General features: G+C 41.3%; 1 pseudogene; it reads right to left on the bottom strand.

Annotated features, from left to right (window-relative positions):
• Positions 1 to 240: 240 nt before the first annotated feature.
• Positions 241 to 1,022, bottom strand: LOC102829525 (annotated as a pseudogene).
• Positions 1,023 to 9,431: the final 8,409 nt, after the last annotated feature.

Here is a 9,431-nt window from a genome sequence, read left to right as displayed (position 1 = left end):
AAAAGCTTAAGAGCACTTCTAAATTAAGCAGAAATATTTCCAGGTTAACGAGAGCAGATTTGACTTTGGACTTCTATTCTTCAGACAAATTTTAGAGAGTACAGAAAAAATTAAGTTATTTACAGAAAATATGTACATATTTATTCAGAGGTACAAGTTTGATGACAGAAAGACTTAAGTATATGGTGGCATCTCAGAAGCCATTCCAAAGAGCTTTGTTTTTTTGGATTTTAAACGTGTCTAGGATCCTTCCTCATTCTTGATCTTGGGAGCCAAATAGCACTTTAAGTGTCCCATATCAGTAATTTTATACTCTACAACAAAGTGTGCATCATCAGGCATACTGAGTGTAACTGTAGGAGACAATGGAGTGGTTTTTGTAAAGAAGTTCAGGTGTCTAAGTGAATGCAAAAGTTAGCTGAACTGGTTCATTCATCTCTATGGTAACTGCCTCTTTATCAACATACTTGTTTGTGATGATTTAATGTTTCCATTTCCAAGTTCTCCACTTGCAGACAAATTCCCTCCATCTTTTGCACAGGAAATGACAGCAGCATCTCCAATATGACTGAGATCTTGGCATATATGTGCAAATTCACCAGAAGGCATCTTTACTACACAGCTGTACTCTTGCTCTGGAATTCCAAGTTTTTCAACATCTAGATCCATTAACTTCATTTTATAGTCTGCAACTTTTGCTTGGTTTGGTGCTTCAAATCCTAGTGCCAAGGAGTCCGCATAATCTTCAGCCCTTAATGGAATAATGTCTTTGTTGCCAGCACATTTTACTATGTGGGACATGCTGGTGAGGTTCACGCCCATGACCAGGTTGCAGTTGCAGCGGGAGATGTGGAAGCCCTCAGGGCTCAGAGTGAGCTGCACAAGGGAGACGTGGGACTAATCCACACTCTGAAGATTCACGCTGCCCAAGCTGATGTCCAAGCAGGCCTCATGATGAGGTCCTAGAGTGCCTCTAGCACTTTCTTCAGAATGGAGCCCTGGACCAAGCATACCTTGAACATGGTAATGGAGCCTCAAATATACAAATACAGGTGGGTGGAAAGTACAGAAGTCTTGCTGGTTTGAAGCCTTACCTCCATAACTTTGGCTGGAGACCTGAAGGATCACAAACAGCCTGCTGCGTCAGCAACCGTTTAGTCCAGAACTTCACATTTTTAAAAAAAGAGAAGCTAGAAATCCAGTCTTTAAGGTAAATTTCCTGACTGGGGTCAAAAAGGATTCAGCATTGTGTGGACCAAACAATACCTTTCAGGGTCTTTAGTTTGCAATCCAGGACTCCTGCTGGCACAGTGGTTAAAGAGCTCAGCTGCTAATCATAAATCAGTGGTTCAAACATGAGGCAGTCTGCTTCTGTAAAGATCTGCATCCTTGGAAACCCTATGGGACACTTCCACTCTGTCTTCTGGGTCACTGTGTCGGAAATGAATCAGCAGCAGTGGGTTCTGAGATTTTTAGTTTGCCACTTATGGAAGTAGACATTTGAGGGGTGTTAGGTGGCATGATCAGAGATATGCATTGACCCCATAACTGGTGATGGGTGTGGGACATGGCCCAGAAAAGAGAGTGGGCGGGAGACAGACAGACCTGCTGGGCGGGGGCTGCCTTGGTTCAGGTGGCCTGAGTCAAGGCTGGAAATAGAAGGGAGAAAAGATGGCAGAAGAGTATTATAGAACTTCCAGTTAAATATGCATTTCAGATAAACAACCAATGATTTTTATTGAAAAACAATCTGTTGCCGGGTTTTACAGCTGAGTTTCTGTCCCAGGTGATGAAAAACTTTTGGAAATGATTGTACAACAAGGTGAATGTAATCTATGCCACTGAATTGTACACTTTAAAATGGTTAAAATGGCAATTGTCTTATTTTACATATTTCACCACCACAAAATGTGTTTCATCATCATAATAATTCATTGTTTATGGAATTTAACTGGGTGTCCCGCAACCTTACAGAGGAGTCATACAGCTATGAAACTGAGAGTACAGGATAGGTAACTGAGTGGGGACAGGTCCTAAGGGTTTTGGGTGTGGCACGGGCAGGGCAGGGTAGCAAGGCAGGCCGCTCCAGGTCCCATAAACCCTGACCGAGGCTGCAACCTGGACAGAGGGCCGGTGGGATACTATCAGCATCTACTTCCTGCGCTCTCCCCACGTCCGTCTTCTCCAGGCTGGGCTAGGGGAGCCCGGAGAGGAGACCTTGGTCCCCTGGAGGTAAGAAGGAATAGTGGGTTCCATTCTGTTTGAGCCCTCCCGTCTCAGATAGAACCAGCTTTCGTGGCTCCATGTCGTACTGTCCTCCACCCGCGGCAGGCACCCACCCCGCCGTAACACTCGGTACCAATCATGTTGTTGATGTGTGCCGTGGAGTCGGTTCCAACTCATAGCAACCCTGTACAGGGTTTCCGAGGATGTAAATCTTTACGGGAGCAGAAAGCCTCATCTTTCTTCCTTGGAAGAGCTGGTAGTTTCGAACTGCTGACCTTACGGTTCACAGCCCGATTTGTAACCACTACGCTACCAGAGTTCCAATCATAGCGCCCCTGTAAAGGGTTTCCAAGGAATGGCTGGTGAGTTTGAACCGCCAGTCTTGTGGTTCAAACTGACATTTCGGTCGAATGCTTTTCTACAGAGACACACGAGTACGCCCAAGAAAAACCCTATGGAACTCAGCTCTACTCTATAACACTTGAGGGGACTGTGAGTCAGAATTGATTCAATTTTTGTTTTTTCATACCCAAGTTTGCTCATTCTCATTCATTCATTCTGACATTCTCTCCACACCTCCCTTCCTTTCTCCCTCTTCCAGTATTCCCTCTCCCAATCTCCTGGTACTCTCCCAACTATTTCTTTCTGTCTTATTCACAAGACTGCTCACCATTTTCCCCCTGAATTCCCTATAAAATTATATAAACCATCACTCTTCCATCCAACAACACAAAATAAAACTAACAGCTGAATGTGCACATGGTAAAAATTTATGATTGACTTTAAAATGCCAGAGAACCCAAATCTTCAAAAAACAAATTTGCATAGTCTGACCCAGGAGACTGAACTTTATAGGAGTCATGGTCACAAGGGAAAGCTCAAACTGACTAATGGAGAAATCAATCTTGTTTTAAAGCTTAGATTGAATAAAATTACATGGAAAAGAAATAAGATCCATGAAAACAATTCAAAAAAAAAATTTTTTTTTGAATGCTGAAAAAAAGGAGAAATGGTTTGACAATACTGTATTTGAACTTGTATCAAAAAGTCCATTTTCTTTATTTGATTGTTCCTGTAGTGCTTTCCTGACTTCTTCCTTATTTTTCTCAACTCCATTGTAAATTGTTTTGAAACATTTTATAATCATTTTTCTGAATTCCTTCTTAGGCATTTCTAAGGCCTGCCCGCCTTCCAGAATGGAGTCCAGGTCTACCTCTAGGTCATTTATCACAGACATTTTATCTTGTTTATGGACATGTGCTGATATGGTCATCTGCTTTTGCTTCTTGGACATGTTGAGTGTTTATCTGTGGCCTTAGTGCTTAATTGAGTATGTGTTTTGGTATTTTTTATGCTTTCTGATTGCTTCCAGGAAGATGTGATCAAGATGTGGGCTTCCCTTTTCACTCTTCTTATTGCTTAACTCAGAGTAACTTTCACAGGTATTGTCTGCCTCCCTGGTATATGGCAGTTAGTATTGGTTCTTGCCTGGATTTTGGTGTTTTATAGAGTGTGATTGTAGCTTAACTATATGGCAGCAGTTGCTGTCTCATCTTGGGTAATATAGGGAGAGAAAGAGTCCCCCAGAGTAGAAGGGGGAGCGTAAAACAGCAAAACAGCAAAAGCAAAAAAGAAAAAAAAAAAAAAATTAGACTAGATACTGTAGTCTATAATCGCAGAAAAGGGAGAGGAGGGAGAGAAAAAAAAAATCCATAGCCTAATATGAGGATGACTTTAATGTCCTCTTTCAGCTTCTTGCCTTCAAAGCTGCCTGAGAGATTTCAAGATGCCACTGTTGGTTGTTATGGTGTATCTCAGGATTTAATTTAATTTTCGGCCTGTTTTGTGTTTAAACTCTCTTTCCCTCTCCACGCCCCTTGTTCTGGCTTTTCCACATTAAAAAAACAAAAACAAAAACAAAAAAAAAGTTCAGTGCCAACTCTTGGGCTGAGAGTATCTGTGCACATGTGTGGCAGAAGAAACCACCAGTGGTGTGGGTGGGGGGTGTCCACTCACTCAGGCACCCCCTCTAGTCACCAGAATGGAGGTGCGCAAACAGACACCAAAAAATGAACAGACACCATAAAAAAAGAAAATCAGAACAAAGCAAAACCGACAAAGTGTATTGTCCACCTTTGCTCCGAGGTTCCCGTGGCATTTTTCCATGGTGTGTCTGCTCCCCCACTTGGTCTTACCATTTGTTCTCACCCAAGTTGTTGGCTTCCGGCCGCTGAGCCTGGCAGATTCAAAAGTATGCGATTTCTTACTTTTGCTACAAGTTCCACTAGCTATAAGCCTTCAAACCTTTTAAATATTACTATCTATGTGGTTCTGAGTTTTGGCGCTCTGCCCTGAATCTGCTTTACCTGGTATTCTGTGGTATTGCTGATGGCAAACCTCACTGCACCTCCACCCTAGCCACCATCAAGCCCTGCCTCTCTAAGTTCATTTGCTTTAATGTAACTTATTCCAAAAATATTTTCTTCATCAGTCTCCATGGCTCTGAGACCAGAAGAAATAAATGGTACCCAGCAACCACTACCAACTGCTCTGAAAGGGATCACATTAGAAGGTCCCTGATAGAGAGGCAAAAAAATATAGAACAAAGCTCAAAATTGTATAAATAAAGTCTGGACTGACGGGTCAGAAAGAGAATGGATGACCATTGACCAACCTTCAGGTCTGGAAAGGAACTCACCCACATGGCCCAATTTTCAGTCAAGCAGTGGATAAGGAGGACAACAACACTCGTAAGGTGTGCTCACCATGGAATTATCAATCATTCAAGACCAAAGGGCAACATTTGCCTAAGGACAGAGTTGAGAAAGTGGATGGGAGGGAAATAGGAGCCACGGGGAAGAAGTGAGATACCTGTTGTTGCATGAAGGGACTGCAATCATTGAGATGAAGCAAAGTATATGATTTGCTGAATGTAAAACTGATGATCTTAACTGTAAACCATCACTCAATTCACAATAAAAAGTTAAAAATAAAAATGTGTTCTTGATCCCCCAAAATCAGAAGTGTTGACAAAAATTCTAATTAAACTATTTCTATTCAGGGCAACCACAGGGTCAAATGTTTCCTACCTGTTGAGGATGGCAGTGATGGTTATGTGCCATGGAGTCGGTTCTAACTCATAGCGACCCTCTACAGGGTTTCTGAGGCTGTAAATCTTTACAGGAGCAGAAAGTCTCATCTTTCTCCCACGGGACAGCTGGTAATTTCAAACTGCTGACCTTGCGGTTCACAGCCTGATTCATAATCATTATGCTACTAGAGCTCCTTACCTGTTGATGATACCCACTTTTATATAGCTGTGTCTGAACTCCAGACTCAAACATGCAACTTCCTATAGAATATCATCACTTGAACATCCCAAAGACTCATCCTTGTGGCCCAGTTTTCAGCCAAGCAACACTAGTCAAGTCAATTCCAGCTCATAGCAACCTCATAAGACTGAGTAGAACTGCTTCATAGGGTTCCCAAGGCAGGAAAATCTTTACAGAAGTAGACAGCCTCATTTTCTCCCATGAAGCAGATGGTAGATTTGAACCACCAATCTTTTGATTAGCAGTCCATTGTTTAACACACTGCATCACCAGGGCTCATCAACAGCCACAAAGTTCTCAGCATCTTCCACATGTATTAACGCATCTGTTCTCCTACAACTGCTCTCCCCACAACCACTCTTGCAATCTCTAATCCATCTTCCACACTGTTTATTTGAGAAAACATACCGGGACCTCCCCTTTTAGTAAGCAACAAAACTTCCTGCTGAAGATTGCTAACAACACTAGTTAAATGTTCTAAGAGCTTGCACATGCATGCCTCATACACACACATCTTTAAAAACATCAAAGAGCTGACAAGACAATGTGGATTAGCTGTACTAAGTTCTAGGAGAGCACAGGCTTCCAAGGAGGTGATCCAGATACCTGAGGCTGTAGTTACCCTGGAAGCATTTACCACTTGGAAAGCAGTAGTTGAGAGGTCAAGCTGCTCTTCTGGTGGCCTTGCACAGCTACAGAGAAAACTCAAAGTCTAGGGCCTGCCAAGGGTGGGGGATTGATTGATCAACTATCTCCCACATTGGTCTCAGGCACCAAGAGACTGTACCCCATAAGTAAGGGTGAACTGAAAGTAAACTAGTCCATACCTGAATAGTAGCCCAGCTTTGAGTCATCCAGGTGCCTCAGAAAACATCATGCTCCAAATATGAACTCAGATGATCTCATTTTGCCAATCCCCCCAGGCACCTGGCAAAAACAATAGAAAAGTCTCTTTGGTGAATGACGAAATCATCCTGTTTCAAATTATTTCTACAAATAATTTCACAAACACAATATCCAATGTACAAAAATAACCAAATACTTCAGGAAGCAAGACAACATTGAACGAATGTTGTCAGAAGTGACAGTTGTCAGAAATAGAGCCAGAGAGACTTCAGAATGTAAAACAGTTACACTTCCTTGTTCAAGAAGTTCAATGCCAAACTTGAAAATTTCACTAGAAAACTGGAAACTATAAAACTGTACAACATATGTGGAAAAGGAAGAAATAGAATGCCTATAACTGAAAAAAATTCAAGAATAAAATAACAAACTCAACAAGTTTAACAGAAAATTAGATAAGATCAAAGAAAGTTTAGAAAACAGGAAGACAGGTCAAAAGAAAGTATCCAGAAAAAAAGTATAGAGATAAAAGAATGGAAAATACAGATAAAAAGGCTAGAGATATGGAAGTTAGAATAAGAGAACTGCTTATTTAAAAAAAAAACAAAAAAACAACTTCACATATGTCTAACTGCAATCCCAGAAGAAGAGGCGGAAGAGAGATTAGAATAGAGACAACACTTGAAACGATGTGGTTTAAAATATCTATCACTGGCCTGTTTCTTTAGAGAATCCTAACAACAGAGTGGAGTCCTGATGTGCCACTGAATCATAATGCACTGGACCTGTAAGGTCAATTTGAATCACAAGGTCAGCAGTTCAAACCCACCAGCCACTCTCAGAAACCCTATAAAAGTCCCTGTGAGTCAGAACTGACTCAACCGCACTTAACAATAACAACAACAAGACAAGGTGGTAGCTAATTATTGTCATTATGAATACCTGGGTAACCTCAGCATCCTCTCTTATTCTTTCATCCCTCCCAAATCTGTAAACAATCCATCTTGTGTACTATATCTGCTTTGTTTAAAAAAATCTAGCACGGTTTATATTTTCCTGAATAGACCCTAACTGATACAGTGCTCTTCAAAAGAGCCACAGTATGACAGATTATATTATCGGTCCCAACTCTTTGCTGCCTTGCCCTGTGAGAGAGCATCACGGTCCTTCCCCACTCTGCCGCCATCATGCTTCACCCAATGACAGGGTAAGTGACATATATGCTACTTCTCAGCAAAAGCTTCAGGATCCATCACATGATTGTGCCACTGATGGTTTTTCTCTACTGGGAAGGAGATGGCACATCTCAAATAGGGGCTGCAGGTGACTCGAGAAATGCAGATAGGACTATGAGCTAGAAAAAACCTTGTGTTGTCGAAAGCCAATGATATTTAAAAGCTATCTGTTTCTGCAGCATCATCTAGTGAAAACTGGCTGATCCACAGAATTAGACTGCATCTGACTTTTCAACAGCAAAAATGGAAAACGGCACACAGATGAATGATGACCTCAATGTACTAAAAGAAAATAACTGCCAACCTAGATTCTACAATTGGAGAAAATATCTTTTACAAAGAAAAGCTAAAATAATGACAATTTTAGACAATCAAAAATAGAGAACATGCCACCAGAAAACAGACATTAAAGGATATTCAACACAAGAACACCCACACTTGCAGCTAGTACCCTGTCGACATAGCTTCGATGGCTTGATAATCAGAACTTGACTAGAGGAAGATTTAAAAAAAAGAATGAAACAATTTTTGATAAAGGAAACAAGAATAAATTGCTACAATTTGATGAACTTGACCTATACTTATGGAGGTAGTAACTGTAAATACCAACAGAGAGGGAAGGAGTCTTCACATCAAGTATCAATGCTATCCCCTCTGTACACAGGGTAGATAGGGATGGGCAACTTAAACATTGGCTACCTAAAATGAAGGGGTGATAAAGGCATGAAGTGACTGGCTTACAAGGTTTCAAGGGGAGTTTAGTTTAATAGTGAGTGGGTAAAGAAAGAGTCCCCACTGAATAGTTTTCATCTGTCTAGACGGGTCTGGTTAAAAGAGATGGGGATAAGATTCTTATGATTCAGTGGTGAGTAACTGTTATCATGACTAATTGCGACTGTCACAATTGTAAGAGTAGAAGTTTTATAACAAAAACGGGGGAGTAGTTAATCTTACAATACAGAAACAAAGGACCCTAACACCATTAAGGGAGAAGAGCACAAGTGGAATGTGAAACCTTATCCAGAGAAGCAGCAACACCAGAGATGGAGGCAGAGATGGGGACATGGAGAAAGGGAGCAGCTGAGGAATCTAGATTTATGGAAGAGAGGGACTAAGAGATGGCATCTGGCAAGTTTGAACTGCCGACCCTGTGGTTTAGTGCATTATACTGCAGCGCCACACCAAGACTGCATCTATCATATTATTTCATATCATGTGTTACTAAATGTGGAGTTCTAACGGGGGTTGGAAGTGACTATACGGCACTAACAGTAACAACAATGGGTGTCCTGACGTGCCGCTTATGTAGGGCCACTATGAATCAGAACCGATTTGATGACACTTAACAATGACACATTGCTTAAAGCCCTCTGCAGCTAACCAAAATGTTGGTGATTCAAACCCATCAGCTACTCTGCCGGGGAAAGATAGGGTAGTTTGCTTCCATAAACATTACAGTCTTGAAAGCCCTAGGGGACATTTCTACTTTGTCATATAAGGTTAATAAGGCTCATTAACAACCTGCAATATGCAGACGATACAACCTTGCTTGCTGAAAGTGAAGAGGACTTAAAATACTTACTGATGAAGATCAAAGACTGCTGCTTTTGGTTTGGGTTATACCTCAATGCAAAGAAAATAAAAACTCTCATCACTGGACCAATAAAAAACATCATGATAAATGGAGAGAAGATTGAAGTTGTCAAAGATTTCATTTTGTTTGGATCCACAATCAACACTCATGGAAGCAGCAGTCAAGAAATCAAATGACCTGTTGCATTAGGCAAATCTGCTG

This window comes from Chrysochloris asiatica, unplaced genomic scaffold (genome assembly GCF_000296735.1).
Source record: "Chrysochloris asiatica unplaced genomic scaffold, ChrAsi1.0 scaffold00242, whole genome shotgun sequence".
NCBI lineage: Eukaryota > Metazoa > Chordata > Mammalia > Afrosoricida > Chrysochloridae > Chrysochloris > Chrysochloris asiatica.
Note: the sequence above shows the minus strand (reverse complement) of the source record. Positions and strands in the feature narration are given on the sequence as shown.